Raw genomic sequence first — 27,462 nt, forward strand, 5'->3', positions numbered from 1 at the left:
TCATTAATACTCCCTCATTTTCATTCCTTGGCATTCTCTCCTCTTTACTCACTTTAAACTCCATGATCCACCATTACGATCATTCCTATAAGCTTACTCCCTTGTCCCCATCCTGCTCTCTGAATCTTTCCTGATAAATCTTATACACAACTGTATTATAGGCTTTTTATACACCGTGCCTGGACCCATGCATACAATTGGAGATAAATTCACCTTATTGTTTGTTTGTTTATTTATTTTATTTATTTTAAGTTTGTTTTTAATGTACATTTTTGAGAGAGAGAGAGACAGACAGAATGCAAATGGGGGAGAGGCAGAGAGAGAGGGAGACACAGAATCCAAAGCAGGCTCCAAGTTCTGGGCTGTCAGCACAGAGCCTAATGTGGGGCTTGAACCCATGAATCGTGAGATCACGGCCTGAGCTGAAGTTGGATGCTTAACCGACTGAGTCACCCAGGTGCCCCTATTTATTTGTTTTTAAAAGTTTATTTATTTATTTTGAGAGACAGAGAATGCAGAGGATTGGTGGGGATCGTGGAGGGGAGACAACCCCAAACAGCTCTGCACTGTCAGTGTGGAGCCCAATGTGGGGCTCAAACCCAGGAACCAAACTGGGAGATCATGACTTGTGTCAGACGCTTAACCGAGTGAGCCACCCAAGTGCCCCAAGATTCAGAGTATTCTCAAAACTGGTCAGCAATCAAACCATGTTACTGCAGTACAGTTCATTCATTCTCACATCTCCTAGGAACATTTTACAACTTCTCTGCCCTCTGTACTTCTCTAACACCTCCTCCCTCATCTTCATTCTCAGATGATCACATTGCTGCAAACTTTTCTTGGAAAAATTGAAGCAACGAATACTACAGAATTTCTACAGATTACTATCTCTACATTCTTCCACCTCTTGTGTTCACTGATCCTATATTTTGTTCCTAATCCATTCAACAGATTTATTAGGTATCTCCTAATAAGGGAGGTCTTGGGGATACAAACATGAACAGGCATGGTTCTTGCCTTCATAGAGTTCACAGCCTCGTCATTGGATTCAGCAGTCTTCTTGAGAATGACTCGTCATTCTATCAGAGAATGGATAACTTCATCACCTCTGTCTCTGTCATTTGCTCAAGAGTTAGAACTAGCAAACTCCCTCTTCAGCTTTTATCCACCTGACACAGAAAGAAGAATGAAGTGGAACATAATTATTCAAATTATAAAGTATGGAGATCATCTTATAATTACAAAGAAAAAAAAGTGTGGCACTGTTAATTACTGCAAATGATTAAGATTGTTGATTGAGAGGTGATGAGTACCTGCACTTAAGGGCTGGCCTGTCCCATGACGATGGCATAGTGCCATCTGGTGGATGCCAATTCTGGCTCACAATGTGATCTACCAGAAAAGAAGTTTCAAGAGGTGTATAATTGTATGAACAGTTCTGCTTTCTAAATCATTTCTGAGTTCAAAAGTACTCAAATATTTAACCTTGTCCAAATCAGTAGAGATTCAATCTGAGAGAAGTAACCCAGTGTCTCAAAATGAATGATTTTGAGAGCTGGAAGGGATATGGGCCAATCTTTTTGGCCATTTTACAGATGACAAAACTGAGGCCCAGACAACTTATATGACTTTTAAAGGTAATATCATGAGAGCTGGATGGAACTGGATCTAGGAATCTTAATCAGTTATCTTTCTTCTACATCTATATTTTATTCCTTATTTTCCAGTTAGCTGGCTGATTATATAGTAGGCAATATTATTACATAGTACTATAGTATATAAATTATATTTTTATAACTTTTTAGGGATAGAGATGAGAGGTATTCTAATGCAATTTTCTTTTTCATTTCACTGATGATAATTAGCTAAGAACACATTCATGTTTCCTGACTCAGAGTGCAGTCCTCTTTCCTTAAATGCCGTCTAAAAGATGATCTCAAATGTAAAAATGGCTGGTTAATAATGATCCTAAATAAACAAACAAAAACTTTGAGCTTATAATTAAATTGGTATCTTGAGGGGCGCCTGGGCGGCTCAGTCGGGCAAGTTTCCAACTCTTGATCACAGCTTGGGTCATGATCTTCCAGTTTGAGTTCGAACCCCCCATTGGGCTCTGTGTTGATGGTGGGGAGCCTGTTTGGAATTGTCTCTCTTTCTTTCTGCCCCTCCCCCTACTGGTGCTCTCTCTCTCTCTCTCTCCCAACATAAATAAATAAACGTAAACAATTTTTTAATTGCTATTTTGAATTTCTGACAGTTTACAATAGTATTATTTTTAGTTTTAAAAATAACCAATTATTATATTTCTGAAGAGCAGTGTTTTCTTACAAAAGCTAGAGTAAGTTTAGTTTTCCATTAATTCCTGGAAAAATTACTTCTTCCTATTGTCAAATAGTAACATTAAAGAACAAACAGATGCTTCTGTATTTTGTTGTTAGGGACCAAAATAATGAGATGGGTATACTTGGAAATTTGAAAATATGCAGTCATGCATATGTTAACTAACTTGAATTTAAATAATAATAAAAAAAAGGAGAGTGGGGGAGAGGGGCCTGGGGTTGGAAGGAGGGAGGGAGACACAGGGAATTTTGATTCTGGGGAGAATGGTGAAAGGGCATCCATCCAATTCTGTTTATAGTTATTACTTACATGATGAGAATCTGCAGCAAAAAAAAAAAAAAAAAACTTGTAAAGGAGAACATTAAGAATGACACAAGAGGGGCACCTAGGTAGCTCGGTCAAAAACAAAAACAAAAAAAAACAAAGAAAGAGAAAAGGTGGAAACAACGCAAATGTCTATCATATGATTTGTGGATAAATCAGATGTGGTGTGTTTTTTATGAGAGAATATTATTCAGCAAAAATAATAATGAAGTGCTTGTACATGATGACCTAAATGAGCTTCAAAAATAAAATGCTAAGTGAGAGAAACCAGTCACAGGGGACTTCATGTTGTATTATCCCATTTACATGAAATGTCCAGAATGGGGAAATCTATAAAAATGGAGTAGATCGGTGGTTGCCTAAGGCTCAGAAGGGTAATGAGGGAGACTGAAGGAGAAAATGGCTAAGGAGTGCATTCCCCTTCATGGGGTAATGAAAGTGTCCTAAAATTGATTGTCCTGATGGAGGCACAAAGTTGTGCATTAGTAAAAGCTGCCAGTTTTCCAACTTACGTGGGTGAACGGTATGGTCTATCAATTATATCTCAATAAAACTGTTTCTTCAGAAAGCAAAAAAAAAAAAAAAAATTAAATGATTCTTTAAAGTTGGTCCTCATAATGTCACCTGTTAACTACTGCATTGGAGACATAGCAGTTAGAAAGTCAAAGCTGATTAAAAAGGGGAGGTGGAATAAAAATCAAAGGATAAGGTAAACAATCATACTTAAATACACACAAGACCACTTTTAAACCACAAAAATATTGAAATAGTGATTTCCTAGGTAGACTTTTATATTTTGTTTTTATTGCTAAGTCAATTTAAGATTCTAATAGAAGGTCTCTTGCAATAGAGATTAATATGCAAACCTAATACTTCACTCCCCAGTGAGAAGATGATGATTGAAATCGATGGTGGCTGCAAAAATCAGAGTTGGTTAATGTCACTAAAGAGAACGATCAGAGGTTCTGTGAAATTGTGTTTTTGTGCAGCAGACTGCTTAAAATGTCCTCTGACAGTGTTTATAATATTGAACTGATCAACTAATAAAGGATTTCTTAGATTAAATACAGAGAATTCTTCAGTATAAGAGGCAGTGGAGTATAGTAGCTAAAAGCACAGCGTTTTGAGCAAAATTTTGTAGATTTTGGGTGTGAGCTTTTACAATTTCTAACCATGTAACCTGAACTGTTCTGTACCTCAGTTTCTCCGTTAGTAAAATTTCAGGAATAATGCTGCATGCTTCACGGTGTTCTTGTGAAGATGAAGAGCTGATTTACAAGAGTCACTTACACCAGTGCCTAGCAACTAGTAGTCACTATAGGACAACACGTTAAGATATTAATATCAATAGGATAAATCAAAATTCCCAATAAACTTATTTAGTTTTACTCATCCTCAAAGTTTTGCAGCAATATGGACTTTAGCAGCAATACATACTTTTATAATTAAGATGATTTTAACAACATGAACAACAAAAAACAAACAGAGCATACGAGTAAGACTTAATGATCTTAAAATTCAGAAAGCCTGGAATTTTATTTTGCCTGTGTGACTTTCAGTAAGTCATTTAACCGACCTTAGTAAAATTTGCCAATAATTCTGATCCTTGTAAAAGACATGACCAAAGGATGAAATTAAGCGATAAATAAAAAAATATTAGAAAGTGATTTCATCACTGGAGAAAATACAAATATTATTATTAAGACTATACAAGATTTACCTTGGTGGAAATGTATAGAAATTCCCTTCCTCAAAGAATAAGAGACCACTCCATTTAAGAGATTACTTCCAATGCCATTTAAAAATCATGTCTTCCATTTGAAGATTGCAAATTGAATCTATCCTTACTCTATTCCCTGACATATTAAATTAAAATGACAATGAAATATTTATAAAGAGATGGATTCCTAGCAATCTGAGAATGAGACAAAGGTCATTAACAACCCAAAGATTTTGAAAAATTTCTGAAAGATAGAGAGAAGACGGGATTGTGACAATCTAAAGCTGAGACAGCAATATGGAGCAAACACAGAATATGGCTAGATTGCACATGAAAGCCCTTTTCGCCCTGCTCAGCTATGGAGAGACTCCAAATTCTGGATAAGAAGGCATTAAGGGTTGGAGGGGGAAAGGGTGCTATAATAGTGATAACCAAAGGGTCAACAACACAAATAGTGGCAAAGTCTCTGCTCTTCCTACCTCAGGCATGCAGCTGAGTTATCGTTGCCCAAGTTACCCTGGAAGAATAATCACAGAAGCAAATTTCTCAAATTGTGACCTGCTAACCCCTTGTATCAGAGCTATTAAAAATTCAATATCAGTGGGGCGCCTGGGTGGCTCAGTCGGTTGAGCGGCCGACTTCGGCTCAGGTCACGATCTCGCGGTCTGTGGGTTCGAGCCCCGCGTCGGGCTCTGTGCTGACGGCTCGGAGCCTGGAGCTGCTTCCGATTCTGTGCCTCCCTCTCTCTCTGCCCCTCCCCCGTTCATGCTCTGTCTCTCTCTGTCTCAAAAATAAATAAACGTTAAAAAAAAATTAAAAAAAAAATTCAATATCAGTATCAGACTTGTAGCAACTTACTAAAAATCCAGAGAGTGTATTCCATTCAAGAACTACTCCATTGAGATTCTGGGGCAACACATTAGAATATGTATTTTAAACAAGTTTCTCAAGTGATTTTTCTGCTTCCCGTTATATTTTGAGAATTACCACACTAAAGAAAATGAACCACCTGACTTGTAGTGGCAAGGTTTCCTTTAAAATGTGTTGAAAGCCTGTAGTACGTTTCTTATTCTGACCAAAATGGAGTGACAGGAGCCAGAGTTACCCTCCCATCTGAAAAAAAAATTTTTTGACAAGTTTTTCAGAAACTGGACATCAAGTAGTATAGGATTACTGAGGGAGGAGACATAAATGAGGTGAAGCCTATGATTATCTCGACTGACCACCCAGTTTACTGACTACAGAGCAGGAAGGCAAACCAAGGTGGAGCCCACTGAGAGAGCAAGAATCTATAGATCTGCCCAGGGCTGAGTACTTCTTTGCTGAGTACTGATTAGCACGTGTGTGGAGGCAAGAGAAAGAAATACTGAAAAGAAGCAAAAGCGTTGATTCTTGGTCTCATACAGAGCCAGCACGAATTTGTTTTCCTACCCAAGAGGGAAAACATACTTCATAGGGTTCTGGGTGGAACACACAGAAAGTTCTTGCCTCAAGAACGGGGAAAAATTAGCCCTCTACTAAAGGCTTCCCTGGTCCCATCGAACATTATAAATAAGACATGAAGGGATCAGACACATTCCAAGTCATTTAACTGCATTTTAGAACCCAGCTGAAAAATATTTGTAGTAATACAAAAACATCCATCATTCAGGAGTTAAAATTCAAAATATATGGCCTCCAATAAAAATTACCAAGCATGCAAAGACACAGGAAAGGTGCCAAAGCAATTCAATGGGGGGAAAGGAAATTTTTTTCAACAAATGGTGTTGAAACAATTTTACAGCCATATGTTAAAATGTTAACCTCAACCCTGACCTCAGACTTTATATAAAAACTAACCCAAAATGAGTTGTTGCCCTAAAAATAATAGCTAAAAACTATAAAATTTGTAGACAAACCCAGAAGGATATAGCGATTCTAGGTTTGACAAAGATTTCTTAAATATGATGTAAATTGATGGAAAAGACTATATATTGGACTTCATCAAAATTAAATACTTTTATTCTTTAAGGGATCTTTGCAAATGGAAAGGCAAAGCTATCACGTGGGGGAAAATATTTCCAAAATATTTAGCCAACAAAGGAATTTTATCTATAATATGTAGTGAACTATGATAATTCAATAAGACAAAAAATCCAATGAAAATGGGCAAAAGATTTGGACTATTTGACTAGTGTGTGTGCGTGTCTGTGTGTGTGTCTGTGTACACACAGATGATGTTGAACATTTTTTCAGGTATATCTATTTCTTAATGGCAAATAAACACCTAGAAAATGCTCAACATCATTAATAATTTGGGAAATACAAATTAAAACCACAACAATATACGACTATACTCTCAGTAGAATGAATGGCTACAATGAAGAGGTTTACCAACACCAAGTCTTGGTGAAGATGTTTACCAAGTGGTTCTCATACACTGCTGGGCATAATGTGAGATGATACAACCACTTGGAAAATAGTTTGGCAGCTTCATAAAAAGTTAAATTTTCACTTAGCATTTGCCCCCTAGGCATTCCACCTCTATGTATTTACTTAAGGGGAAAGAAAGCCTGCCTTTATACGAAAATGTGGATATGCATGTCCACAGTAGTTTTATTTGTAATAGCCAAGAACTGGAAACAACCCAATGTCCATCAGTGAGAGAATGAATAAAAAAGCTGTGATATATCCATGCCGTGTAATACCACTCAGCAAAAAAAGGAATGGATCATGGATAAATGCAACAGAATAGATGCAACTCACAATCCTTATGTTGAGTTAAAGAAGCAAGACAAAAAGAGTACAAACTGTACGATTCCATTTATATAAAATTATAGGAAGTAAAAACTAATCCATGGTGTCAGAAATCCTGTCAGTGATTGCCTGGGGCTGGGGTAGGGGCAGGAGATGAAATTGCAAAAGGGCGTGTGAAAACTATTGAGGTTGATTGATGTGTTAATTATCTTGATTGTGGCAATCCTTTCCATGAGGTATTCATGTCAAAACTCCTCAAATTTCCACTTGTGTATCTGTGGTTTATTGTATTTCCCCCTAGGTTCCCTCCTTGGGGCCAATGCACCCATCCCTGAGCCACTGAGAATATTGGTTTCTTAAAAGTCACCACTCTATTCTTCTCAGGGAACGGCTCTCAGAAACAGAGAAATGCACCACCCGAAGTTTTAACCCCTGGCAGAGGATCCAGAAGGATAATAAGTGGTTGGTACAGAAGTAAAATGTTTGAGCCATCTTGCTTCAACTTGGGACTACTTTGGAGGGTCAAACAGAGCTCCGGAGCTTCCCATAGGATCAACTAAGGTTTCATTTACAACCCCACTGAGGGCCAGCTCTTTCCGGGTCCCATCCTTCCTTCTTCACTTTTTATAGTCTCTATTTTAAGACCACTCCTGAACACTTCATACCTCTGGGTCTATCACCATGGAAACTATGCCAAGCTATTTGGTCTCAGGATTGGTATAGGAAACAGACATTACATAGAATTTTAGTGTTGGGTCTTTTATCAGCTGTCTGGCAATTATTGGTGGAAAATAGGATTATGGGTAGCTCTGGCATGTTGTTAAAATATTCACCAGTGGTAACATGGAATGTGTAATTGGAGGGCATTCACTGGCTGATGCTCAGTGTCTCCAGTACTTGAGAAGTATGATGGAAAGGATTAACTATATAAGGACTATGAATTGGGAAGCAGTTGCTGAGTGTGTTTGATTCATGTATTTAGAACAATGATGGTTCACTGATGATCCAAGGCAAAATTTAAAAGGCATAGTCTTTTTGCCATACTTAAAGAAAACTTGCTGTACCAGGAGTGTGTGCCTCAATTTGGGACAACTTTGAAGGGCCATCCCAGTTCAATAGCTCCTGGTAGGATCGGCCACAGCATTGTCAATCAGCTTCTGTTTCTGCTCATTGAGGCCACGTTCACTTCCTTCCAGCTGTATCTCCCAAGAGCATTCCCCAGTGAGATATCTGCGTGTGACTTCTTGCAGTTTTCCCGAAAAACGCAATTCAAGGCCTGTCCCTGCCATTTGCAGCTAAGCTGTCCCTTTTCCATATACACAGAGTTCACCTTCTGTGTCCTTCAGTGCAGTTGGGCCATTGGGAAAACAGGACACAGGCTTATATAACAGAAACAAAACTGGTCCAACCCAACTCTGTACAGCAACCAGGGACTTCATTCATAAACGTGATTAATACTCAGAGATTTCTAGACTTTTGAAGGGGAGCAAGAGCTCAAAAAGAAAGATGCAGATGAATCAAAGGACATTTATCCCTTGAGGAAAGAGAGCTAACTGGGCAAGAGAAGAGGGGGAGGCTAAACATCCAGTTGGTATTTTTGACCTAGCAGTGATCTGTGTTTTCATCAGTCTTTCCTCTGATTACCTCTGAGATTGAACAACTTTTTATATTCTTAGAGTCCATTTGTGTGTTCTCTTCTGTGACTCTCTGGTATATAGTGTTTGGTAATGTGTTGGCTGCACTACACGTATCTAAATACCCCAGAGAAAAAAGATTTTGCTTGTTTGATACCGTTCTTGTTTTTTTCTTACTTACCTTTAGAGTTCTCTTGATTTCTTTCTCTCTCTTTCTGCTTTGTCTTGAACCAATATTCTTTTTTTCTAAGGATAATGTTCTTTTCTAAGGATGTGTTCTTTATGTTATCATAATACAGGAATCACTTTTGATGAGAAGTTTTGGTGGGAAGAGTGCCTTTTTTATTGGAGTCTCAACTAAAAGCAGATTCCCAATGGGCAGAAACAATAATTCAGGAGTCGCTGACATTTAATTCTATTAAATGTCCTCCCTTGGCCGTTCTGTTTGAGGTCCTTTGTACATAACCAAATCATAATCAATTATCAATAATCAATTAGTGCATATGCTACATATATCATAAGGTGTTCTTCACTAGATACACCCTAGTCCATCAGTGGTGTTTAAAAAAGAGAGAGGGAGGGAGAAACAGAAACAGAGAGGAATTTGTGTAGAGTGCATAGGCTCAGGATTGCGAGACAATTTAGAAGTAGTCATTTGGGTACAAAGAATGTGCAAAATAATGATGATTATTAAGTATTTCAGATCTAGTCCCAAGCTAAGTATGAAGAGAAAAATTCAGTATCTCTGGAAAGGATGGATGGTCCCCTACAATTCACTTAATCTTTATTCTTCATTCAATATCACTGGGGAGGCCGTTCATATAATGAAATGATTAAGGCATCAGTCTCTGTGGAGCTTTGGCCTGTATTTGAATCCCAGCTGTGTGTTTTTTAGGCAAATCACTTCACTTCTCAGAACCTCAGCTTCTTTGTCTTGGAAAGGGGAATAGCAGTAATACCTGCTTTCTGGGGTAGCTGTTTGGATTAAATTTAGGAGAACAATACATAGAGCATAGCAACACTGTGTGGATAAGATATTGTGATCATTTTTAAGATTGCTACTAGATAAATATAGTAATATTCAGATATCAATTTAAAAAATCATTTGGAACAATGTTTAATTTTGGTGTAAATGAAAGGGGGCCTTAAAATGAGTAATAGTAAGTTTCATAGAAATCTCATTTGGTTTTATTTATTCCATGACTTGGAAAAATTTAGTGTAAGTCTAACTCACTTGCTGAAAATTAGCTTTTAAATCTTTAAACTTGTAAACTGCATCATCCAATTATTTTAGATAGATAAGCACATTTAACTAATATGCTTTCTACCAAGATTCTCTCGTGTAGACATTACATTAAACTGGATAAGATATTAATTGTCTAGAGTTTTATTATAGACTAGTACAACAGAGCTAAATGTGGTCTATGCTTAATCGTTCATGATTTAAGCAAGTTCTAAATACGACTCAATGCTTCTGTTAGGTTAGCTTTAAAACCAGGTCTAGATTTCAAGATATATATACTGTATCTATATATCATATATATGTATATATATTTTAATTTTTAATGTGTATATGTTTTAATTTTGTTTATTTATTTATTTATTTATTTATTTATTTATTTAGTGCTGATGTGGGACTTGATCCAATGAACTGTGAGATCATGACCTGAGCTGTAATCAAGAGTCAGATGTTCAACTGACTGAGCCACTGGCACCCCAAAACATATTTTTCAAAATACTACCTAGTACCTAGTATTACCTAGTAAATTTTGTTTTTCTAAATTCTTTATTTTACTTGTTAGAATTGATTGAAATGCTACTTTGAGTATGCTGTATGCTTTATATTCTACACCTTTTATTGTATTTGGTGTCTAGATATCTTATGGTGTCATTTATATCAAAGAATGTAGTTGAAACAGATTTTTTGCTTTAGTTTCAAATGGGAACATCTGTTTGGGAGGACAGTTCTTTGATTTGGGGTTAACATCCTCTTTGCCTCACATAACGTCAATTGATTCTCTGAATTCCTTTAGTTTGTGGTTTGTATGAAACTTTTGTTTATGGTTTCTGCTTTTCCGTATGCCATGTAGATTTCTTTGTTGCTCTTCAGCTTTCTAAAATATACTTTTAATTTTATTTTTTTATTTCACCTAATTTTCTTTGGCAGCTCATGTAATTTTGGAACACTATAAATGACTACTTGGAACATTCATCTCCATGCCCCTTTTATGAGGTTTTGTTGAAACAAAATTCAGGGGTGGTAAACCAGCTGTTCCAGATAGCTGCCTTCACCAAAAATTTGAAAATAATTAGAGAGGAAAAAAAACAGCCTTTGGAATAAATCTACCCTTATTCTCCTCTTGTTTCTGTCTTTGCTCTACTTTTCAATAAGCCCTTCCCATCAGGAGTTCCCTTGGAAACAAAACTTACTGACCTTCTACTTATTGAGTTATTTCCCATGTATCCTTACCTCAAAGACCACCTTGGCCACACTTTCTTTCCATATTCACTATTCGTTCTTGAATCTTAGATCCAAATCACCGTTAGCTGGTTCATTGAGGAGACAAAGATGTTTGTTGACTTTAAGTGGAAGGAAGAAGCAAGGGATGAAAGAAATCTCTGAACACAAACCATGAACTTCTTGATTATATGTATTTACATTGGGAAGAAAATTTTAAGAGAAGCAGGTGATATTATTATTACAGGCTTAATTTCATTGATAAAGCCTTGGATAACAGCATAAACTGAGAAATCTTTGCTATGATAACAACCTGAGCCTAAGGGCTCAGAGAATGGAAAAAAGGACAAGTTGTTTTCCTGGACAATTTTGTATTATGCAGTTTTTCTATGGGGATTAGTGTCTCTGTTTGCCATTAGGGCCACATACTTCATTGTTTTTCCTTCTGTCCTCTCATTCATGAAAAATTCTAGTCTTTGACACAGAACTTCACAATATTGCTCATGTGACATATTCTAGTGTTTCATACATTGAGAGATCAGTGTAGAAGGATCAGTGTAGTTCTTTGTTTATCACACCTAGTTAGCAAGTCAGCTGAAGTGGCCTGGCTTTTAGGTAGATTGGCCAATGAATCCTTTCTCTTTCCTTCTCTCTTGACTTTTAAAATTCTGTACGGCCAGCCAGAGGCTGTTAATAATTTCCAAGGATTATATGTGGGTTTTAGTGGGAAGAAAGTCCCCAATTAAGCTGCTGGTTCAAAATGCACACCAAAACTGTAGTTCTAGATATTATCTCGGCTAATTATATATCTGTGCTTTGATTTCTATTTATGTTAATTGAATATAAATTTCTCAGTAAATCTATCAGGATGATTGGTAATAAGCAGAGCCAAAGTTGGAAGTTCCTATGTCTATGGCCTTCTTAACTAATACTTAAACAAACAAACAAACAAACAAAACTTTTTATTTCTAAGACTTTATGCAAGTTGTCAAATATTAAAACGTCTCTTTTAAGTGTATAAAAAGTTTTGGTTTGTATATGCTATATATTGTTATTTTTTTCTTTTAAGCTTCTGTAATGTTTAAATATAAGCTTGGTTGGAGATTGTGTTATTTTTTGAGTCCAGAAATGTTCATTAGCAACTTTGCAGGGAGTAAACGTAACTCTGCTATATGCATGTATTTAGTTTCAACTGGAGAGGAAAAGAATATTTTCAGTAGATAAAATTATTCTCTACGCCTTTCAGAAAATCTGTGAGGGTAATTATGAAAAGAGCATAATTATGCAAGCCACTAAATGCATTTCCAAAATAGCAGGACACTTATCATTTATTTATTTTAAATATTATGATGGATTAATAAAATGAATATATACAAAGGGAATGTTTATTAAGAATAGCAAGCCAGTAGAGTATAGAGACAATAAGTAGCAGTGAAAGATGCAAGTGATACTTCTCAGTGTGCTCAGTCTTATTATTTATTTTTTTTCTGGATTCTGGGGTAAAATGTATGATATTTATTGGTCCTTCCTAACATCCTTCCAAAATGGCTTTTTTAAGAATTTTCACCGTGAAGGGAAGAAAAGGGGAAAATAGAGTGATAGTGACCTAGTGAAGGATGTGTTGATTACTGTATTAAATATAAACACCTAGAATGAGTACATTGGAGATCCAGAAAAAGAGTTGTCTAGGGATAGGAAAAATGTTAATCCAATCTCCAAAGGAGATTGAACAGTACTTATCTCTTCTAAAAGATTGTAAAATACCCTACCTTCCCTTTGCTGGGGACAAAACCTTTCCTTCCCTCTACCCTTCAAGATTCTTTGGCTGGTCTAAGAATTAAATTGACATGAGAGAGATTAACAGGAGAAAATCAAATTTAATTACGTACATACGGCAGTTCTGTAAAATTCTGAGGCCTCCGGGCAGTCAGGCATTTGAGGCTTACATGCCATCTAGAGCTAAGGAGAAGGGGTTAAGGGTTAAGGGTCTGAGACTGCAAAGGGGAGGAAGACAATTCACAGGAAGATGATAAAGACTACATGTTTGGTAAACAGTTTTTGCAAGACCACTTGACAACAATGGGAGGTAGAGAGAAATTTTAACAGATTTTGCTAGGTTGCTCCCTGTTTACCATACCTAGTTCATATTATACCAGTAGTTACCTATGTGATAGCTCTCTTCCTGGAGCGGTTCCACTATCTAAATTCTTTTAGATAGGTTGGAGGAAGGTCAAGTGTTCTTCCCAAGCCTTCTGCTTCTGAGAAATGATTGGCTTAAACAAATTCATGCCAAAGACATTTTGAGGGGGCAAATTTTGCTCCCCTATACTTTCATTTCATATTCTGGATTTATTGAGATGATTTGGGCTATTAAAGAATGATAATATCATCTCATCATCATTATTTAATCAGCATGGCTTACCTTATTGTTTTTTTTTTTTTAATTTTTTTTTTTAATGTTTATTTATTTTTGAGACAGAGACAGAGCATGAACGGGGGAGGGTCAGAGAGAGGGAGACACAGAATCTGAAACAGGCTCCAGGCTCTGAGCTGTCAGCACAGAGCCGGACGCGGGGCTTGAACTCACTGACCGTGAGATCATGACCTGAGCCGAAGTCGGCCGCTCAACTGACTGAGCCACCCAGGCGCCCCATGGCTTACCTTATTGTTGAGTATGTGCCATTCATAGCTCTAAGCACTTCGCAAGTACTAAAAAATTTAATCCTCACAAATAACCCTGTGAGATAGCTGTGACACAGGTCAATGTTAGTATTAATTTATTTCTGTATAGTTAATTTATTTTTCATTAATTTTTATAGAAGTCCTTCATGATGTACATTAATATTTGAATTGAGCTTTATACCATTTTAAAATATACTTATCAGACTTTAGTTCACTTTTACTGATTTCATAGACCACTGTTTTTAAATTTCATAATTTCATTTTTGTTTAGATCATAATTTTTATTAATTTCTGTTTTCTGTGGAATATTTCATTGACAGGTTTTTATTTACGAGAAAACATGGGAAAGTTTTGCATCATTGGCCATGTCTAAGAATGTCCTTAGGCATGAATAAAAGCTAGATTAAAAGTTGAATTTTTACAATAAATATTGCCCACTTGAAATGTGTTCTACTATTTGTTATAGTGGAAGACTCATCAGATGGCCAATTCAGTTTTTAATTTTTCTTTGTCAATAAGTTATTTGTTACTAGCTGGATGGTTGTAAAATTTTTTCTTAATTCCATAAATTTAAAAACAAAATAAACATATTTTGACATGGATATCTGGATATCCTGTCATTAGTGTTGCTTGGTGCTCAGTTGAGTTCTGCCCTGAAGTTGCAAGCCTTTCTTCTGGCTTTAATGTTGGTATCTTCCTCTATTTTATGAAGCCCTGCATAAAAATTGATGTTTATTCTTTTATTGTCCTATTTTTAGTTCCTTGCAGAGTACCTGACATATTTGTTAAAGTCTTTGAATTCTTGAATGAATTGTTCTAGCAGCTGAGAGAATAATATTTAGAGCTTTCAACTGGTAATGCAGGGTCTAAAGAACCATCAAGAGACTGAGATAAAAAAATCTATGTAAGAAGTTTATCTCTCCAGTGAAATGTATGAACACCAGATTTGAGTTATTTCTGTCAGAAATGGTAATGTCAATACATTATAGTATTATCAATAGTCAAAGCTTCAACAGTCATCAATCAATAGATTATAACCTCATCAGGAAGCCTGTGGGGCATTCATTTAGATGCTGCCAGAATTCTGACAATTGTGTTTTTATTTAAAATTCTGGACATCTTGGGGCGCCTGGGTGGCGCAGTCGGTTAAGCGTCCGACTTCAGCCAGGTCACGATCTCGCGGTCTGTGAGTTCGAGCCCCGCGTCAGGCTCTGAGCTGATGGCTCGGAGCCTGGAGCCTGTTTCCAATTCTGTGTCTCCATCTCTCTCTGCCCCTCCCCCGTTCATGCTCTGTCTCTCTCTGTCCCAAAAAAAATAAAAATAAAAAAATGTTGAAAAAAAAAAAAAAAAAAAAAAAATAAAATAAAATTCTGGACATCTTTGTTACAACTTCATTTGGAAAAACGGTGTCAAGCCTGCAAAAGTCTAAGCTAGCTTGTTTATTCACAGCCATACATTTTCATAAATGATAAAGAGATACTAGAAGGAGTTTATCATTTTATTGGTCTCTGACCCAGGTCAAGAAGTTAGTAGTTTCACAAAGGGAATTTGTAATGTTGCCAGATGATGAAATTGATAACTGGGTGCTTTGGTAGGACCTTTGAGTTGGTGTAGCTCTTCTGTCTATTTGATGGTGATGCTCTATCCAGTTATCTTCTGCTATTGCTATCATTTACTGATATTAAGTAAACATATGTCTTTTGCTTGTGACTCTTGAAACAAGAGGGTTTTTGTTATTTTTGTTTTTTTGTTGTTGTTGTTAAACAATCATCTTGGCTCTTGTGACATCTGCTCAGATTGGAGGAGAAAAGTGAGCAGTGGGCATAGATGGGAAAGAAGGGGAGAGAGAAAACTAGTGTAAAATGGAAACCATTGGTGAAGTTTGAGGGATGGGGGCACAAGACGTTGAGAACATTGAGTGAGTGAATAAATAGCCAAAGAGAAGATAAATATGTTTGTTTTGTATGCTAGACGCCCTAAGTACAAATACACTTCAAGGAAGAAAAAAAAATCTTCAGACAATTACTAAATAAAATTGTTTCAATAAAATACTGCTCTTATTGTCAAAATAAAAACCATTCCTGCTGACCCGCATATAACATTTTGGGTCTAAGAAATATATCTTCAGATGAAAGAACTATTAATGTATCTTACTTTCCCCATGACACTCATATTATACAGGGGAAGTAATCACATGGCCAGTCTGTTCTGGGGAAGCTCAGTCAATCATCACGTGTTCTCTAACCTCTGCCTTACAAGTAAAATGATAGCAGTGCAAGAAAAGTAACATGCCAGAGATTTAGCATGCAGGGATGGAGTCTGGTAACATGGATCAGTTTCATTCCCTTTTAAACAAGCTCATTTTATGTATGAATGAGTGTGAAATACTCCCATGGTTGGCCTGAGGAAGGGAGGTATTCATGACCATAACACTATTGCTGATAGTAAAATTTAAATAAAAGAAAATTACATAAATCAATTCATCTTTTATAATCAGAAGGGTTTTTAACCTTTTAAAAATAGTATGTTTATCATTGAATTTGGTCTTTAATTTTAAAATAATCATGTATTTATATGTGTTAGGTCATGGATAATGGCATAATTACTTTTATCAAAAATGGCAGAAAATGAAATGCACTTTGATTTTTAGGAAAGAGCACATGAGAGTATCATGGCAATATATATACCAAAAGAGAGACCTGGAAATCCTAGAATTTGGGGAAGAGTTACTTGCCTTGTAAGTTCCTCAAATGTTGAGATCTACATCTCATTGGGAGATAAGGGGAGGTGTAACGATGTAATCATGAGCGTATGAAAAGAGAGCGGGTGTTGCTGGCATTAAAGGCCCTTCATTGAAAGAGATAAAGAGACCTGTAATAACTGTACTTTCTGATGGAAGCTGGTTCAATGAAGGGGTATGAATGGATGTGGAGGAATAACAACACCATATCACACTGTTGACTGAATGCAGCTATAATGAGTAGAATCCTCCTACTCCTGGAACTGGTCAACTATGGACAATTACCAAAATGGGGAATACTGAAGCAACTTGTTGGTGGTCCGGTAGAAGAGTCAATTTTGGTTATGCTAAATTCTTGAGATCGTGTATTAGACAGGCAGGTGGTGATATCAAAAGGATATTTAAATGGAAGGACCTGGAATTCAGGGGGGAGAGGATAAAAATATGTGAGTTGTTAGAATATAGGTAGAATTTAGTAAGTCTGGGACAAGAGGTGAATAAGGCATTCATTTCCAGTGCAGAATTTAAGGGAAGGGCACCAAAACCCTAGTAATCAACATAAAGAATCTTTTAACTCAACATTTTAAAAATAAAAATAATGTAAAAGTCCATGAGGAAAATATCAAAATTTTACATGTCTTAATGGGACTGGTTGTGATTTACTTAAAGAATGAGTTTAGATAGAGAAGAAAATTAATCCAAGGACTAAACTCTGAAACATTTAAATGTTTTGGCACTGGAGAGATGAGAAGGAACCAAGAAACGCAGAAAGAATGGCCAGAGAACCAATTGGGAGTGTTTCTGAATGCAAGGAGGTGAAAGCCCAGGAAGGAGGTAGTGTTTAGCAGTGTCATTAGATCACAGAGGTTGAGTGGATAAAGTCTAGATTACAAATAAATTAAGAGATCTTTCGTGATCTTGGTGAGAACTGTTTCAGTTGTGTGTTGGGGACAAAAGCTTGACTGGGATAAAAGAGAGAGAGCACAGGAGAGCGGTCAGGACAACACTTTTGAGTTTTGTTTTTATTTTTCAGTTTGCACAATGTGATTTTTTTTAAGGTGTAAAATGTGATTTCACAGATGTATAGACTGAAATGATGATCACAATCAAGCTAATGTAACACATATATCGCCTTACTAGTTATCATTGTGTGTGTGTGTGTGTGTGTGTGTGTGTGTGTGTGTGTGTGTGGTGAGAACATTCTAGGTCTACTCCCTTAGCAAATTTCAAGTGTGCAATACAGTGTTAGTAACTGAAATCCCCATGCCGTACACTAGGTCTCCAGAACTTATTCATCTTATAACTGTTAAGTTTATACCCTTTGACCAACATCTCCCCATCCTCTTCCTACCCTCCTGAAGTCTCTAGAAACTGCTGTCCAATTCTCTGGTCCTATGGTTTGCCTTTTTTCAGATTCTACACATAAGCTTTGCTCTAAGGGATAGCAGGGAAGGAGTGACAAGGAAAAGAGGATTTGAGGTAAAGGGAGAGACTTCCTTCGAAGATAGAGGTAACATATTCTGTTGGTGACACAGGAATGCGACAGTAAATGTGGGGAATTGATAATGTGAGGGTATGGAATATAATGACAGGAGGAATAACCTTGAGTAGGTGATAGGAGCTAAGGGACCTACTGTGTGGAAGACCTGGCTTTATGAAGGCGCGTGGACAGTTCACTCGTTGCAATAATAGGAAAGACAAAGAGGACACCAGAAAGGAAGTTACCAGAAATCCTTCTGTATAATTATTTACAAAATTGAGTATTTTAAGTCAACTTTTTTTCAAAGGATGCATCCACCTGTCCTCCATACTCCATTTGATACGGTCCATTACCCCATTCTATATTAAAAAAGGAAAAAAACAGGATCCATCAAATGTGAACTCTCCATAACTTTTAATCTCTGACCAAACTTAGCTGCAATAACACTAATCCTTCTTTCCCCCTAAGAGAATCCCCAGTGAAAGTTGACTTTCCTCCTGAGATCCATTTCTTCCTGTGCTATGGATTCTATCCCCTTTCGTGAGTACACACACACCTTGCTCACTCCATTATTCCACTTCTTACCTGTATCTTTATCTTCCCCATGTTTTCAAGTCCCTCCCTTGCTCAGGTCACTCCCGCCTAAAAGAAAATAAATGCCTTCTTTAATCCTATATTACTTTAAAAAATCCCTACATAATTCCCTTTTCCTTTGTAGCCATTTCCTTTGTAGCCATTTCTCTTTGTAGCTATTTTACTTTTTAATCCAATTTTTAAAAATTGAGGTACAATTGACTTCTAATATTATATGAGTTTCAGGCATACAACGTAATGGTTCAGTATTTGTATATATTGCAAAGTTATCACCACACGAAGTCTAGTTAACATCCATCACCATACATAGTTACAAATTTTTTCTTGTGATGAGTTACAATGTTACAGTATTTTTCTTGTGACCAGGACTCTTAACATCTACTCTCTTAGCAATTTCCAAATATGGAATTGTGTATTCTTCACTGTGCTCACCATAATCTACATTCCATCCCCATGACTTATATACTTTATAACTGGAAGTTTGTGCCTTTTCATATTGTACCACTGTACCACTCGCACTGTAAACATTACCAGAGCAATTATTCTAATCACCAGTTAATAATTTCATGGGTTATTTTTATTAATTAATAATAACATTATTAGCAGAAGTATGAACTACTTCAAATATGCAGAAAGGTATAAATAAATAAGATGAAGTTAACCCATAAAAGAATAACCAAAAGGTATAAATAAATAAGATTAAGTTAACCCATAAAAGAATAACCAAACATGAGAAATTAAACAAATCGAATCATAATGCCCTTTGTATACCTCTTCACCTGTGTTTCTTTCTACTAACCCCGAGAGAACAGGCAACTCTCTTGAATTCATTTATCCACCTCATAGGTATTTTTCTCTATCTTTTAAGGCAAATCTATGTATGCCCAGAAAATCTGATTTTTCTTTGCATGTCTCAACATTTTATATTAATTTTATCAGACTGTGTGCATCCTGCCACTTTTTCTCTTCCATTAAGTTTATTTGTGAGATTTGTCCATGCAGGTGCCTGGATCTCTAGGTGTTCATTTTAATGGTCAAGTGATATTTATTACATGAATACCACTAGAGGTACATTGCATTCCAAATGAATGGATACTGGTGTTGTTTCCAGTTTTCTTTCATTCAAAAATCTTGTGATGAATATGTTTGAAGGTTTCCTTATAAACAAGTTGGGTGTTTCTCGAGTGCAATAGTGCTCAAAGTGTGGTTTGGGGCCTGTGAGGTCAGTTATTAATTATGAAGCAATAATTATAGTTTTCACGCTCATTGTCTCATGACTGCAGAATGGAGTTTTCCAGAGGTAACACGGCACGTGCTATGACTACAAATACGATGTGGAAGTGGGTAGGAGAACTCCAGTTGTCTTCTATTAACAGGCAGTAAAAAGATTTGCAAAACTGTAAAACCATGCCTCCCTTTCAATCGTTTTGTTTTTAAAAATGTAGTCATTTTACGAAAAATGTATTATGTGTTAGTGTGATTGGTTTGTTGTTTTGATTTTTAAAAATTAAACCGTGTTTGTAAATTTTCTGTTTTAATTTCTAATATGTTAAATATTTTTTTCTTTCTGTGATATTCCTGTACAGTCACCCTCTTCACCCCACAATCTCTGGCAAGCATTGTTCTGCTCTTAAATCTCTATAGTTCATCCTTTCAAGAATGTCCCATAATGGGAATCACATAGTATCTAATACATTAAATATTGATGAATATAATCCTTATAAATGAATATTCTGCATGTCCATCATCCTCAATACATTTTAAGGCTATAAAACATTCAAATATAAAAGTAGTCTAACTTCTGCTATGGTGTATACATTTAAGATTTGAATTGCTTTGCTTGTGGTAATGCGTTATCACATTTCCTAGATATTGTCTATATGCTCTCGAAATCAATATCATATGAGAATTAGGTGCTGTTTTTGTGCCTTGGCAATGTTTGGTATTGGCACAGATGTACAATTGTTGCCATTCATTGAGAGCACACTGGTGTTTCCTTGTGGTTTAACTTTGCATTTCTGTCCTTACGAGTATGATAGAACATTCTGTCCCATTCTTTTTGACCACTGGCTTTCCTCTTCTGAGAACTGAATATATGTTAGGTATCACAGGATATTAAGTGACATGCTATAAAATTAATTCTCTGATGTACAATTACCAGAACATAGGATAATTCCATCACATTTTGCTTCTCTCACCATACATGGATAGTCACTTTGCATGCTTTTTGGAACCACCTGGAAGCTGAATGCACCTTTTCCCAGGGTCCTTGCAGGAGTTTAAATCCTATGGGGGAGAATGCCCCCCTAGTGATAAACTCTCATTTATCTAAATATATGATTTGTGCATCTTGGTCTCGCACATTTAGAATCCAGTCTCAGGCTTATTCTCTGGACTCCTGAATGTACACATTGGCTAATTCCTGAACTTCCTTCCAAGTACAGTCCCATTTCTCCCTTAGGAGAAGCAGGAAAGCTGACTGGTGAGGGCGAGTCATGGCACTGTTTATTGACTTCGTGATCAAGAGGAGATGTAGAAGGCAGAAGCTTGGGGTGGGAGAGTGCATGCTTTCTTGCAGGCGTGAGAACCTTCATCCCCTTCAAGCAAGAGGGGAGTGCTTAGCTTCAACAACAAGCAGTGCTTGTTTCTGCTGGCACCGCGCATTAAGGGGAATCCTGGAATTCAACAGTTTTCAGTGCATCAAACTAAGTAATCCCTTTCCAAGTGTCAGGGCTCCTTCCTTTTTCAGCCAGGACTCTGACCTTGGCATATAGGCAAGTGTTTGAGATTGTTGAAGTTCTTCTATTCTAATATTAAGTGCTATATCTACCCTTCACCTTGCTTTGCTGTCAGGTGTAGGAGGGGACAATGTCTTTAGGAGCTAAAAGGAGAATTCTGAATTTCGCTCTTTGTTTTGCCTACGATGCATGCTCAGTCATTAGTTACATGTTTTCCTCAAAATCATCATTGGCACTTATCAATAATTCCAATTCCATTGTTTTATGGTCACAATTGACTCCATATTTGTCCTTTGCCAGGTATATTATAGCTGCTAATGCAGTATCTCAAGCTGGAATAGTATCCAGGTTCACTGCCCATGAAAATTTCAACACTCTCATTGCTACTTTTTGCCAGGGACCGTGTGTTGCAGCTGCCAGTGATGGAGTCTTCTTTGCCTTCTGGATGACAAGGATCCTAAGCCTAAGTTCCATATTTACCATCTACTTCCTCAAGTTACTTCTAAAACCAACTGCCACAAATTAATTTCTTTGGGCAACATGTGGGAAACTTATTAGGGAATACCTTTAAGATTATCTCTTGGGGAAGGGAAGAAGGTAGGAGTGGAGAAGAGGAAGAAATTCAGTACCAATGTAGTTCCAGTGAAGACCCCCTTTGCCTCCAGCTTAAGCGGGAACTCTCCTTCAGAACTGAGTGAGGGGGCCAGGCCTTTATAACAATGTTAGTCAGTCATTGGATGCAGGATACCCTGAGAAGGTGGAATGCCCCAGGACCTGTCAGCTGTTATGCCCAAAGCTGAGGGCTGTCTGTCCTCAGTTCTCCCAGCAGGTGGATTAACATGTCTTTCATTCCAAAAGGAGGGTCTAATCCATGGCACATCGTGTGTCCACCATGCCAAGCTTTCAGCTATTTCTGTTCTGTTAAGTCACCACTTTTCTGCACCACTTCTTTACTCTTGGTTTCTAACACTTTGTCTACCCACGTCTCCTCTACAATCATCTTTGTTTTTGTGAGTTTATTCCTTAAAAGAAAATACCACTTAAATGTAATTTCAGGAGGGTGTCGGTAGTAAACAGAAGTAAACACATGTGTTTCATACACTCTAAAAAACCCAAAATCTGATTGGGGAAGCATGAAAGACACTGTTCCTATTTCTAACACGTGTTGTCCCAGCTTTTATTTCTTTGGTTTTAGATCTAGGTGCTTATCCAGCATCGCCTTGGGCATATGAACGGGATAGGAGCTGCACTGGCCAGAATCCTAGTCTTGATTATCTTTTCTAGTTTCTAAGGTTGTCAAACGACCTTATCACAGCAGAGAAATGTATCTCATTCTGCAACATAGGGATGAGGCCATGACACACACAATACCCTGAAAAACCTTTCTCCCTTAACCATGTGGTCCACCTGTCATTAACTCCTCTCTCTTTCTCGGGAGAGGAATGGATTCACAGCAACAGACACGGAGAAACACCGTTCTGCTACTTAATTGCATTCTGACTCTATACTACTCATTCTGGTATCCTGGGGAAATATTTATTACATCCATATTCAATTTAAGAATGAAGAAGCCCCAAGGAATTACACACTAATATTTTAGAAAGCGGGTCCTTACCATTTCTAATATTCCCTTAAAACAATACAGTTAGTATGAGCCACAAAATTTAGAGCTTGGCCTGCAGCCTGTTATGAGAAAATTCCACTCAGCTTTAGGCTGCAGTGTATCATTTTGTCAAAAATGCAGCTCATACTTACCATCTTCTGTGTTGTATGCCTTCATTTCAGGCAGAGCTCTTATCCAATCCCAATTTAGCTGCACCCACTTCTCTATACCACTGACAAACTCAGTGGGGATGGTTTCCCCAGGATTTTTTTTTTTTTCAATTGAAGTACCATCTAGAAATGAAGGAACACTCTGTTAACTCCACACAGTTGGAGTTGATTCAGAATGAAGCTACTTGATTTCCACCCTGGAGGGAAAGAATAAATAATGATGAAATTGTCACTCAAAAATAAAGTGTTACAATTTTTCAATCCCCTTTATTCAACGAGAGGTAATTAGATTTAGTAGTGAATTGGTTATTTTACTGGTAAGGATTTTCAGGTAAACCGAAACCAGTGGAGGTTAAATTGTGTGCCTAAAGTCACACAATTTTCCAGTGAGTGACAGAGTTGGGAGGAGAGCCCCAATGTCATGGTGCCTAGAATTGCTGTCTTTCTAATAACAATTAAGAGATGACCATCTGATTATTTGCTTCTTGTGTTAGATAGTGATTGGTCACATTCTAGTCACTCTAACTTTTCCTTACTAATTTTTTTTCTTGTCTATTGCACTCACTTGCCCATTGTAAGTTTCCACAAGTGTTGAAATGAGGAGACTTACTCTCTTCCATTGCTACTATGACAACCTATCTAGTCTATTATGACCTTTTAGAACCTTTATGAACATTGTTTTTGCTCATTAGCTTCTGTTCTTTACCTGTATGCCATCTATTGGTAATGAAACATGACTCTGATCTTTCAACACATTATACCGTCAGTTCAGGTCTTTCTATTACACAAGTTCATGGTTCCATATGTCGTGTATAACTTTTAGAACCGTATTTTCTTATTCAACAACATTTATCTCAAGTGATAATTATGTTTTATATTAATTATTTGATTTATTTTCTTCATGTCTTCTTTCTTCATAAGCCTCCATGAAGGCAGGTTTAGATCTGTTTGTTTTTTTTTTTAATTTTTTTGTTAATGTTTATTTATTTTGAAAGAGAGAGAGAGCACGAGCAGGGGAGGGGTGCAGAGACAGGGAGACAGAGGATCTAAAGCAGGCTCTGTGCTGAACAGAGAGCCCTACATGGGGCTTGAACCCATGAACTGTGAGATCATGACCTGAGCTGAAGTCAGACACTTAGGCTACTGAGCCACCCAGCCACCCCAAAGAAGTAAGTCTTAAATGGACACAGGAGAACATCCCCATTGCTATGCAACTGGGTTTAGCACAGGTGGAACAAGCAACAACATCCATCACCCTGTTTCTCCCTGGAAGAGACCTAACCTCATACTTTCTCAGCTGCAACCTAAGGGTCCAGCTTCTAATCCACTTACATGAAGGTTTTGACTGCAATCCTCCCTTTTGGGACACTGATGGGTCTTGGCACGTCCTCAGCTACTGAAAGCCACTAAGAATAAAGATGGTGGCTTGGACAGTCAATAAGGTTTGAGAGGCAAACAGGAGCTCCAGCTGGGCTGATTGATGAGATTCATCTCCTACATGAAACTGCTTTTTCAAAACCATAATGAGAAATCCTCTCACATGAGTTAGGATGTCTATTATCAAAAAATAAGAGCTAAATTCTGATGAGGATGTGGGGAAAAGGGAACACTTGTACACTGTGGGAGGGAATACCAACTGGTATAACCACTATGGAAAGCAGTATGAAGGTTCCTCAAGAAATTAAAGATAGAACTACATATGATCTAGCAATCTCATTTCTGGGTATACATCTAAATCAAATGAATTCACTGTCTCAAAGAGATACCTGCACTCCCACATTCATTGCAGCAATACTCACAATATTCAATATTCAGGGCAGCCATGATATGGAAACATCTACGTGTTCATTGACTGATAATACATGGATAAAGAAAATGTGAAACAGAGAGTGGCTGGTAAAAGGGTACCAACTTTCAGTTATAAAGTGAACAGGTCTGAGGATCTAATGTATAAGACAGTGACTAAATTTGGTAGTTCTGCATTGTATCATTGAAATCGCTAAGAGAGGAGAACTTAAGTGTTCTCACCAAAAAGAAAAGAGCGGATGGATGTGTTAATCAAATCAATGGTAGGAATCCCTTTGCAATATATACATAAATCAAATCATCACACTGCATACTTTAAATGTATTTTGACTTTATTTGACAATAATACCTCAATACAGATGAAAAAAATAAACATAGGCAAAAAAATAAGTGAAAAAAGCCTTTATTTCTGGTGCAGATAACAGCCCATGGTACGCGAAAGGTGCTCAATAAACTTTTGTTGTGTAAGTGAATGAGCCAGTTGTCTTTGTTTTCTCTTATATATATTACATTTTTAGAATTCAGGCTCCAAGATTTTTATGTTCTTCATTCTTTATTATTATTATTTGTTCTTTATTATTCGTGACTGTAATTACTGCTTTCTTTCCTTTTTTTTTTAAGTTTATTTATTTATTTTGAGAGAGAGCAAGTGGGAGGGGCAGGGAAAGAGGGTGAGAGAGAGAATCCCAAGCAGGTTCTGCACTGTCAGCACAGAACCCGATGTGGGACTTGAACCCACAAACCGCAAAATCACTACCTGAGCCCAAACCAAAAGTTGGCCACTTAACCAACTGAGCCTCCCAGGCACCCCGGTAATTACTGCTTTCTTAAAAAGCACTATATCTAACATTCTATTTCCTCCATTTCTTTGAGAATGTTGTTCAATGATCAGGAGAAGACGCACTCTAAGAAACATGATATGGATTAAATTAATGTCATAGCAATTCTTTGCTAACAGCTCAGATTCTGTGCTTTGGGGTTGGAGGTGGCAAGAAGGCAGGAACAAAGTGTGTGTTGTTAGAAGCTGTCATAGCTGCATCAAAACAATGACAGTCATAATCACAACAGTGTATTTGTATGCTGTCTGTGCCAGGAATTGTATTATTAGCATATCTTCGTTATTGTAATTAAGCAATAATCACTGAGCTTGATATTTGCACCCACTTTTTACAAATGACATGATTTGCCTAAATCCACACCACTAAGAGCCGTGCAAGTCCTCAGATCCTGGTCTATCTCATACCAAAGTTTTGGTGATTCAACATCTCACTAAACATTTTGAAACAACTTCTTAAAGTAATATTTAAGACAAAACTATAAATATATAATGAGTAAATTCAATAGAAGTAGTCAGAAGTAATCATAGTCTGCAGTATATATAAAGCAAATATTTTCCTTCTGTATGTTTTGTTTTATTTTTCCTCACTCCTATTTCTTTTTTTTTTTTTTTTTTTTTTTTAATTTTTTTTTTTCAACGTTTTTTATTTATTTTTGGGACAGAGAGAGACAGAGCATGAACGGGGGAGGGGCAGAGAGAGAGGGAGACACAGAATCGGAAACAGGCTCCAGGCTCCGAGCCATCAGCCCAGAGCCCGACGCGGGGCTCGAACTCACGGACCGCGAGATCGTGACCTGGCTGAAGTCGGACGCTCAACCGACTGCGCCACCCAGGCGCCCCATCTCACTCCTATTTCTTCCAGCTTCCTCAAGACTGTGGAATATATGGCTTGATTAGAAAAATGAGGTTTAATGTGAGTTTACTTGCAAGTTTCTTCATGTCTTGGCTTTATAAATCATTCTCTGTGAAAGCTTTCTCTCAAGGGAGACTGAGGATTATAGACTTATTTTTCAGTATTTCTACTAAAAATGTCTTCTACAAAACTAAATAAAAGAGTGAACTTTTACTTCGTCAATGGCTTTACTGCCACTCAAAAGAAATACCTTTTGATGAAAAACATTGCATTTGTATGGATCACGGTTACTTAATATCTTTGACTAGAGTTGAAGAGTCTTTTCAGGAGACGGATGAAAAATGAAACGAACAATAGGAATAAAATTATGAGATTAAACTCTTCTTTGAAATTTTGGACTCTATATATACGTAATTGAAATTTCTCAGTCCTTCTTTCGGTCATTCGTTGAACAAGTATTTGTTGTCCACTCTGTGGTAGACACTGTCCAAGGTGATGGGTATGCGATGGCAGATAAGACACAAACAGTCCCTGCCCTCAAGAAGCTTCTGTTCTTCAGATTCTGTGTCTCCCTCTCTCTCTGACCCTCCCCCATTCATGCTCTTGTCTCTCTCTGTCTCAAAAATAAATAAAATGTTAAAAAAAATTAAAAAAAGTGGGGGGCACCTGGGTGGCTCAGTCGGTTAAGCGTCTGACTTCGGTTCAGGTCATGATCTCGCGGTCCGTGAGTTCGAGCCCCGCTTTGG

At 37.2% G+C, this 27,462-nt stretch overlaps 1 long non-coding RNA gene across 1 annotated transcript; it reads right to left on the reverse strand.

Annotated features, from left to right (window-relative positions):
- Positions 1–1,311: 1,311 nt before the first annotated feature.
- On the reverse strand, positions 1,312–23,829 carry LOC122219212. The gene is made up of 6 exons (XR_006202303.1): positions 23,785–23,829; positions 23,202–23,416; positions 18,700–18,756; positions 13,102–13,171; positions 11,225–11,334; positions 1,312–1,392 (listed from the first exon to the last, which is right to left on the reverse strand). It is a non-coding gene; the product is annotated as an uncharacterized LOC122219212 (long non-coding RNA).
- Positions 23,830–27,462: the final 3,633 nt, after the last annotated feature.

This window comes from Panthera leo, chromosome B2, assembly GCF_018350215.1.
Source record: "Panthera leo isolate Ple1 chromosome B2, P.leo_Ple1_pat1.1, whole genome shotgun sequence".
Taxonomy (NCBI): domain Eukaryota; kingdom Metazoa; phylum Chordata; class Mammalia; order Carnivora; family Felidae; genus Panthera; species Panthera leo.